Genomic DNA, 10843 nt, shown 5'->3' on the forward strand with positions numbered 1-10843 from the left:
CTAATAAAAATTTTAGGTCGGGTTTGTTGACATACAAAATAAAATTAAAAACTAATACTAGTACAATAAGGGAGTGATCAATTGCAACTCATTATTTAATTGCTAACTACAATTAATTTAAGGCTACATGATTTTAAAAAAACATTGGTCTACAATTTGCCACGATGTAATTTTGCTTTTATTAATTAAATCGAAAAAGATAAAAAACGCCAAATTGGTTTTATGAAAATGTCAATATAGATTTAAAATATCAACACAATCTTGGTAACGCAACACAAATTTAGGATTGACATTATATATGCTTTATATTGACGTATTATCTTACATTGATATTAACCTTTACGAAAAATACGAAAATTCTAGATTTTTTTTTAAATTTTGACGTCAACATATGCATGTAGTATATTGTTGGAATCCTTATAAAATTATCTTTAATCTGATATATGTTATATGAATTTAAAGTTTTGGGATTTGTTTTAAAATTTAGTTATAACTAACTTGACATTAATACCCCTATTGATTTTTATTGGAATTAATCCTATAGCTTTATTGACGTTATTGATCAGTATTGATATTTTGATTGATGATCTAGACTTTAATTTGAATATTTAATACTTATTATTGAGTTTAGTTAGCAATTAAGTATTAAGTTAGCATTTAACACTCCCCAGTATAATAATATCTTACATTGGTGTAATGATAAAATTAACTCCATAGACCACTTTTAATTTTAGGATGAAATCCAAATTTTATCTATATTAACAATCGTGAATACAAACTGAGAAAATGTAGTTTCAAGAACATTTTTATTAATCCATAAAATACAAAAACAAATAACAATGTGATAATCAAACACAATTTTTTGGCAGTATAGTTTTTTTTTTTTTTTTTCATCATATACTATACAGTACTAGTATGATTTACTTTTTTCATTTTTGACTTTCTTTGACCATTTTATTACTAAAATTTGTACATGACCATACAAAGTAAAGTTATATGACCAGTATCAAACAAAATGATAATATAAAATATGGGATGATAAAGAAAAAAAGGATTTAATTAGGCGAGAAAACAAGGGAGAGTACGTGAAGAATCTTATTAGTAGGTTCTTAATCATTATTAATTTAATGATGGATTAGAGGGTCGATTAAAATAGTTAAATTAATTATGCATTAATTAAAGGCCCTTTGGATCCTGCAATGTCATGACTCACGGCCATTGCATTAAGGGCACGTGGACCTTAATATCACCTCTACAATTAAAATATTGAACATATCTCTGGAATATAATAACCCATTTATCTTTTCGATAAATAAGTGCTCTATAGTAATATGAATTCAAAGAAAACAAACAATTATTAGGAAAAGATTTCAATGTTGCTCTTAATAATTTTAAAGAGTATTAATAAATACGAAATACTTAAAAAAGAGAATAACATGTAGTCTACTTACTATATATGTATAGAGAATTATGCGATCAGATAGTTATGAGTTTATACTCCTTGATCGTTATCAAACTAAGTAGAGAGTACTAAAATTTTTATGGCCTTTTGCATATTTACTTCATCTCACTCATTGAGCTCAAATATTAACATTAATGATTAAAATGAAATTATTGACGTTTAAAGTTATCGGTCAAGAATCTTTGAAAGTTAGCTATCAAATAAATTGGTTAAATTATTAATTGACTATCAAGTTTGACTTTATGCCCCACTGTTTGAACACAAACTCAAGTTTGCCAAATGGCCCTAAAGTCTAAGCAGCCTCCAACTCATTAGGCACAAAAACTAATTTAATTCTGAAATAGTACAAAACTACTTTATTAATAAAAATTAGTTGTCTTAGTAGAGTACTAGTATAAAATATCATAGCTCAAATAAAAGAATGGAAGGCGCTAACATTATTCCTCACACACACAAAAAAATTCATTATTCTCAATCTACTAGTATTTGATAATGATCAATTTTGATGAATTAATGAAATTGCCAATAACTAAAATTTTATATAACACGTCAAATAAAATGGTTCTGGTAATGAGTCATGGACTTATGTTTGTACAAGAACCTTAAGATTAATTCATTGAGTGATTTCCGAGTAACAAGGTTTTCAAGAATTATCTAAATAGGAGAACTAGTTAATTAATCATCCCCTAAACAATAGTCATAAAAAAATTAGTGGTGCTAGAAACTTTGCTCTATATTATTAAAATTAAATAGCATAATGGGGTTGGTTGAACATGGAATCAGTCATTAAACAAATTGTTTAGCCCCAATCAAATAAAAAAATCCTGTTATGTGGGGCAAGTATTTGCTTAAGCGACGACATAATGAATATAATTAGTTGGAGGGACATGGTGATGTGATAATTAAGCCAAATTTTATATTGCAATATAGTTGTAATAGTTTAATGTTATGCACAGCTAAGCCATATTCGTCTTTGCAGTTTTCTGCTGTGCAACTTTCTACATGACAATTCTCCCATGTGAAATTTGCCGCTATTTTATGTCTTATTGTATTATTTTGTTTTTGGGATATGCATCTAATATCACTAAATTTTCAAAATGTGTTTTCCCATTTAACTTTAAAATTGACAAATAATTACTAATTTTATCCTGTTTGTTTTTTCTCACTAATGAAAAAATTCATGTTATTTTAATAGATTGAAGAACAATTTTGAGGGTGTGCTTTAAGGAAAACTATCTTTAAAAATTGAAAAACTTGCAAACTTTCAAAATTGTTTGAAATTATGAAAAAAATCGGTATCATAATATTATTTGTGGGAATTTTTTCATTCGTGAAAAAACAAACACGGATAAAGTTCATGATATTATTTGCCAATTTTAAAGTATGGAAAAACTCAACTTTTTCGAAAGCTTTCATGATATTAGACGCCAATATCCCTTTGTTTTTCAAAGTAGTAAAATAATATTAGGAACGCCAATAAAATTTGACGATTTTATAATTAGAGGTTTGTGTGTTCAAATTCGACCAAGGCTTTCTAAGATGAAACCTACATTATTTTGCAGAAAAAATGTACTTATATCAAATCAGTTTTTTATTTATTATTAAAATGAACTACAAAAATAATAAGTAGTAATAAAAAAATAGAGTTTATACTTTTTTTATAAATGATATAGGAATAATTATATTTTAGATACATAAAACAGGGAAAATCACAATCATCAAAACAAAATGATCAACAAAGACACTTAATTTGTGATTTTCCTCGTTCGATACCTAAAATGTGATTTTTCTTACATCGGGTATCCAAAAAGTGCAAACCACAATTTTTTAGGTACCATTTTTATACTAGTTACTCTTATTTTTATGTATTATATTATCGGATACTTATACTTATCAGGAGTTGGGAAATTTTGAATTCATGACCTTTTAACCAATCAATCAGACTATATATGCCTTTGAACGAGCTACCTAGTATCAATTTTTAAACATATTCTTAAAATTTTCCATGAACATATTCTTAACAATTGCACGACCCTATTTATGGATAATCCAATAATCCATTTGATTAGTTATGAAGAAAAGTCTAACAGCATTGCGTGGAGCAATTTTTCGCATGTATATTAGAAACTTCAACCCTTTAATATATTAATAATATGTTTAATTAGTCTATGATCCTAATTTCTATTACGTAAAATATCCAATTTTATCAAATCTTACACTAACTTAATCTCTCAAAAAATCACAAAAGCGAAAAGAGAATGAACTGTTAAAAGTGAGCACTTTTTTAGCTTTAATCATGTTTTATTAAATAATTTATCTTCGCAGAAAAAACAATAATAAGTACATGATGATTCATATGAAACAAAAAATTTTTTTGAGTCAATATAAAAGCTCAAGTGTAGTGCTAAACATGAAGCCAATGCTGATCGAGTCCATCGCTTTAGTTATATTATGGCAAAATCATATGAAAAGTTAAAGCAAAATTTAACATTCACATATCATATTGAAACAAATTGCAACATGAATGTAAGATAGTAACTGAATGAAAGTTATAAGAGAATGGAGAGAGTTAAAAAAATAATAATTTTTCTGCATTTTCATTCTATTTTCTCCTACATTTATTCACATGAATATTCTATTCCATTATACCAAATAAATAAATGGAATGAACGTAGAATCACATTATATTCCTTATTACATTTTAAGAGTATAGATTTAGAGATGAGTAATGGGAAACAAATAATAAAACGATTAATGATTGAAACTGGGTATAAATACAGCGATTGTTGTTAAAAACAATGTTAAAAGAGCAAGAAATGTTGGAAAAATGGAAATAATATCATCATAACTGCTATTAATAATAACTCTTTCTTTAACTACTCATTACACTAATTAACACCAACTATACAATATATTTCATTTTTCCACTTATCCACTAATATTAATGATTTGAAATCTTAAAATATTCCTTTCAATATGTTTTTAGGCATATTTAATCAGAGAATTTCATGATATGATAATCAGTCACAACAACTAAAGGACACCTTACAATATTATTTTAATACTAATAAAACTCGCATAAAAATGCTGGGGACCGAAAATGAAGTTACAAAATTATCTAGCACAAGTTTGTAGCTGGAAGGACAAACTTCAAATAAAAATAAAGAATGTAATGTGTCATTTAATATTTCTATTTTTAATAATTGATTCTATTGCTCACCAAGTATTTTCTTTTAAATAACTGTTTTTTATATATCATAAACAACTATAATATCAAAAGAAAACAATATCATAAACAATTCCAAGTTTTTCATGTGATTGATACATATCTGTAAAGAATCAACATATTGCTGCAATAACAATAATCACATACACTACTATCCAACAATTTATAAATTTCACTAGTATCTGTCACACTCTCTCTATGTTTATGTTCCATCTCCATGGAAATTACAGTTCCAAACCTCGAATATAAACTTTACCACGCCCAGCTTGCCAGTCGCTCTCCAAGACTAACACCATCAACTGAGACACGAGATGAAACATAAACACGGAGCATACGCCCTGAAAGCGACTCTACAATGAACTTCCTATGCAAAACTAGAGCCTAAGCCCCCCCACATTCATATTCAAGCCAATGCAACAATTATAAATACTAGTCTTCATAAGAATACCTAAGACGATCGTATTGTATCACCCCCCCACGCAGACTAAAACAGCGTGGTGGTTAAAGAGTCGAGTCTCATCACTCATCAACATCAGCGCCAGCTGAGAAACCGGGCTCTTCAGGCTTCTGCAGCTTATGCATTTCCAAATCGTTGGGCCCTTCTGAGCTCCCTCTTCGTGTTAGCTGCAAACCTTGATGCAGGGTTTTGTTGCACCTGACAAGAATTATCTGCTGCTGCGCCGCCTGTACATCTTCCTCTTCACCATCATGTTCTTCTGATGACTGCACGTCGGTGAGAAACAGAACGATTCACTCACGCTGAGGTTTTTAGCCATCTTTCTCTTCTTGCAGCGACGCCACGCAGCCTGAATGAAGCAGGCAGCCCACGTCCTCCAATGGTGAGAGTAGTATCTAAAAGTGTGCTGCAGTTTCTTACTGTGGAGACGTCGGGAACTGATTGGCAACGAATTTAAGGTCTTCTGCCCCAGCACGAATGCTTCCACTTTATTGAGTGCTCTCACCGTTCGTGGGCCCAGGAAGGGGAAATTTAGGGTGGACCTAGGAGCAGCGCCACGCGAGCAGCTCCTCCCCACAGAAATCACCCGGTCTCAATATTGTCGAGTTGAAGAATCCTGTCCGGGCCCCCATTTGTGGTCGAGCTCTCCAGCACCCCCAATGATGAAGAGCATCTCCGAGACGGGATCTCTCCGGGGCAATGTAGGTGCCTTGGTGCTCAAGGATGAGACGAGACGCTCACAGATGGCATCAAGAAGCTGATCGTCCATTTGGGAGAAAAAAGGACCTGAATATCGAAATTATGTGTATTCATCTTAGTGAAACTCCACAAGGAACATCGAGCTTATGAATTTATTGGTGGAAAATATTGTGGGAGGTCTTACACGACGAACAAGGTCTAGACAGAGGTGGCGCTATATCACGACGGAGATCTATTGGCAAGGCATGGAGGATCGATTCTTCATCAACTCCTCTTGTGGTAAGCCATTTGTACTGTATAAAACGTCTCACACGCTGTTGGAGAGCCTCCGGAGTTGGCGATGCCTCATCCATTCCTCAGGTCTCGACGCCTGAGCCTCCACTCCTCAAGCCTCACAGTCATAGATTGCAGATAGGTCTGGCATAGAAATAAATAAATGAATAGAGAAACATCAAAATCAGAGAGAATTATGCTTACGTTACGTGCTTCTTTTTTCCCGATCATAGTTTGTAAGCTTTCAAAAGGAGAGTTCGTATCAAACGAAAATCTGAATAACCTGCATATTTCCAATCAAATGAGCAAACAGAACAAGCCCGAAGATAGCAATGAGTATTGCAAACAGAGTTTCACCAATAAACGTGCTCGTTGCCAATGTCTGGCCATACGAACTGTATAGTGAAACAGAGAATCGTAATAAGGAATCACCCCATTTTAAACATTTCACTTTCAGCTGAGAAAAATGTAAACAACTAATGCATTGTTACAAATGATGATAACCTCATATTCTCAAAAGTGAAGAAGTTTGGAATCATACCTTAAGTTTTGCAAACCCCACCATAAACAGTAGAAGTACTTCTCTCGAAATCCAGACGACACAACGCTGTTTGCAATGGCGTTTCCAAATATTCCATACTTAAAATAGGTGGTGTCATCAGGATTGCATTTCTTGAACACCTGTGTGCTGTTTACCCATCTTCCTCTGTCATTATGGGTCAAAGTGCCACAATCGAGAAAAGGAGTGAGCAGCCAATGCCGTTGAACTCATCCCTGCAAGCAGATTTTAAACACGTTGCGTGTCTCTCAATCGACAGCAAGTACCAGGAAGCCCCTAACACCTACAAACAAATGGTAAACATTTTGCCCCCAAAAGAATGAAACAAAACGAAAATTTTTCAGCGAAAACATAGAGTGCAACCCCAAGAGAAATTAGACATACATGGCTTGCTAACATGTAGAGCACCAGATTGTAAGCAGCTCCTGCCCATGCTGTCTTTGTGACGAGTCCATTAGCTTTGATGATCTCAGAACTCAACGGGAAGATGAGATACAACCGGGGATGTATTGCAGCAAAACAATAAGCACAAGGGCATTGTTTGTATGATCAGCATGCGAGCTTCTGATTGCTGGTAATATGGACCATATGACTATCTGAATAAATGAGAAGCAAATATTAGTTAATTCTGCCATAGAGAATCAAGACATAAAGCAAGAATCAGACAGGATTAGATAATTTTCTTGAATATTGTTCGAGAGAAACTACTCAAGCCTCCCTAATTGGGCATCTTTTCTTCAACAAATTACTCAAGCCCTTAATAGTTCATTCAAGATATTTCAAATACTGCCTAATTTCACCATTTGTTTCATAGATCATCTCGTTCCTACCCTGAATCTCTACATAAACAGGTAAAACAGTAATGGCCTTAACTTTTCAAAGGACTATTAATAAAAGCAAATTCAACAAAATTACTCAAGCTTACAAAGTTCATTGAAGATTTTTCCAACAGCACCACCAAATTTCACCATTCATACCATAGATCGCCTCATTTCTCTAAACTAAATCTCTACACAAACATGCTAAACAGAAATGGCCTTAACTTTTCAAAGGACTCCCAATTGAAGCAAATTTGACTAACCTGAGGAAGAGGCAATGCTGCAATGAAATCAATGAGGAATTCCGACTTCAAGTACCTACGGCTATCTTATTGCGGTCCATAACAAGTTCACCTTTGCCAAAAACCCTTGAGCTTGGAGATACATAAGAAATCCTAAACTTCATAATCACATGTAAGAGATAAAATGCATCTGCCACTGTCCTAAAACATGTCACTATGATCCCCAAATTCAGGTCTGTATGCATACATGAAGAATTGTCTTGACTTAGCACAGAAGGCATGTAGAAAAACAAGGGATCCACAAACAGAGCCATTATGCAAGAAAACAAAAAAACTCTGTTCCATTTTAACACAATTTCACTCCCAGGATCAAGAATTGCTTTCTTGTCTGGTTTTGACCCTTCTGGATAAACCTTAGCCCTACCAAATTTAGGAATCTTGTCTTCACATTTCCATAAATGGGCTGAGTTCTTTAACAATGGGAGTGGCTTATCTAGGTTTTCAGCCCCATTTTTCTCCAAGAAAACTTCAAGATTCCTTTTTCTTCACTGTGAATCCTAGAAATGGGACTTAACATTTAGCCCCTGATTCAAATTGACACAAAACACAAACAATGTGGTGCAGAAAATCATACAGGGAGAAAACCCTACCTAACTAGTTTCTCCTCCTTGAAATCCATTATAGCAATGTCAAATTCCACTGCAGCAATCTTGAACTGAATCTCTGCAAACAAAAGCTATACACAGAAAAAACCGTTCTTGATTCATAATGACTGTGGCAGAATTGGCAACTGTCTTTATTTAAAATTCTATGGAAGAATCAGTGTGGAAAATGGAGACACAAAAAATCCGAAATGTCTTTTTGTGGATGAGGTGGAAACTTTTATTATGGTTGACTACTACCACTAATTCGTCTGCTAGCTGTAAGAATAAATGAGTCTAATGAAAACAGTTGGATATCTTTAACTTATTTGATAGTATTTCCTTATCTTTTCATTTAGATCAATCAGTTAAACAGTTAGGCATGATATAATAAGCCGAATTAGTATGTTTCGATAGTGAAATATATATTAATTAACTAAAATCTTCTAAAAATGTTTGAGTTTAATTTGATCTTCTTTGTGTAAATCAATCATTTTTATTGCACTTCTCGATTCAAATTTACGAATCATATTTCTTTGTATTTAAAACTTTTCTAGTTCTCTCTCCAACTCTTTTATTCAATTGCGCAAGTATAAAATAGATTTCGAAGGTTTTACTCTTCAACATTGTTGGTAATCAAAACTCAAAGCTTTCGATACGAGTAAACTCATATCGGAGAATGATAGCGAGACATCACCGGATAAAAGCGGTCCGTTCGCTAAGGAATTCCGTCGAGCAACCGATAAACAAAGATCGAGAAAAGTAAATGCGAAAAGTAAAAATACAATAAAAGATAATTGTATTTCTTCCAAACTTACAATCTGCCAACAAACAAAGAAAGCAAAAACAAGAGAACCTCAAAACCTAAAATTAGGGAGGCCTAGTTGGTCCAATCTACACAAGGCTTTCACCAATGAGGGTGCCGAGTCCCTCGAGAAAACCACACTTGTCGTTGCTTTACTACCAATCTTCGCCAAGAGATCCGCAGCCTTATTGCATTCCCTGAAAATGTGAGTCATTCGCCATGAAACACCTCTCAACTCCCCTCTAATCCTTGCCAAACTATGACAAACAACCGCCGCACCCAGCTACCCCGTTGAAATCCATCTAACCACCGTCTCAGAATCTGATTCAATCCAGATATGGTCACCATATTGTTTGGCCAGTATCAAGCCCTTAAGGACAGCCAAGACCTCTGCTTCCAGCCCCGACCCAGCCTCCAAAGTTGCTGCAAAAGCAGCCAGAATCTCACCATTATGATCTCGCACAACTCCCCCTCCTCCAGCATTCTGATAGTCTGGTACGAATGCTCCATCAATATTAACTTTAATCCATGAGACATCTGGAGGTCTCCACTGCACTCTCCCTACTTTCCTTGTTCTTGGAGCAGACGACGAGCATGTCATAAAGTCCACCTTTGGACAACTCCCCTTCCACTGTTCCGGCCCCAACAACCGAGCCAAGACCAAGTTCCTGAAATATCGTATGATCCTTTTGATAATATTTTCCACCTCGAAGACTTTTTCCCAGTGAATACAATCATTTCTCTCAGTCTAGATAAACCAACATATAAGGCGTGGGATCATCACACAGATATGTTGTCTAGAACCCAAATTTAAATGCCTTTGCCACCATCTAAGACTTAAATCAATATTTCCCCCATCTTCCATAAAAGGCGGAACCTGTGGAAACCATCGAGCAAAATGGCTCCAAATCCCCCTTGCAGCCTCACCATTTACAAACAAATGTAGTCTAGTTTCAATGTTTGGTTTACTGCATCATTTACATTTTGAAGCTAGTGATATTCCCCTCCATTGCAATTTTGTATCAACCGGTACTCTATTAGCCAGATGCCTCCATAAGAAAAAGGATATCGAAGTCCCAATACATTTTCCCCAGATAAAATCGTATATTGTCCTCTTCTCCGCCCTGTGCCTTACAACCTCCCAAGCTGAGGAAACTGAGAAGTTTCCATTAGGAGATGGCCTCCATCTCGCTCTATCTCTTTCCCCTCTGTCAAAAGGTATCAGTAGAATCTTTTCAATCACCTCCAAAGGGATTCCTTGCTCCACAAATACACACCAAAGCTCCTCTTTATCCCATTCATCCTCTATCCAGAAATCACACACCCTCTGCGGAAAGGGGGTCGATTGAGGACCATATAAGCTAGCTAAGGGTACATCTAAAAGCCATGTGTCATACCAGAAGCTGATGATACCTTCTCCAAGAACCCACCCAAAACATTCTTTATACTTCAACCCAGCCTTAAACATGCGCCTCCACATCGGGCTGAACCTGTTAGACCGAGATAATACAAGAGGGAAGGAGATAGAGCAAAATTTCTGAAACATGTACCGGGCCCACAGAGAGTCCTGCTCCCGGAATCTCCACCACATCTTAAGGCTAAACGCTTCCACAACCTCTTTTAGACGACGGATACCCAAGTCTCCCTCCCCACATGGCAGG

The 10843-nt window shown here is 34.7% G+C and overlaps 1 pseudogene; it reads right to left on the bottom strand.

Moving 5' to 3' along the window:
• Positions 1 to 5207: 5207 nt before the first annotated feature.
• Positions 5208 to 10773, bottom strand: LOC125200107 (annotated as a pseudogene).
• Between the last annotated feature and the right edge of the window lie 70 nt (positions 10774 to 10843).

The sequence above is a fragment of the Salvia hispanica genome, unplaced genomic scaffold (assembly GCF_023119035.1).
Source record: "Salvia hispanica cultivar TCC Black 2014 unplaced genomic scaffold, UniMelb_Shisp_WGS_1.0 HiC_scaffold_805, whole genome shotgun sequence".
Taxonomy (NCBI): Eukaryota; Viridiplantae; Streptophyta; class Magnoliopsida; order Lamiales; family Lamiaceae; genus Salvia; species Salvia hispanica.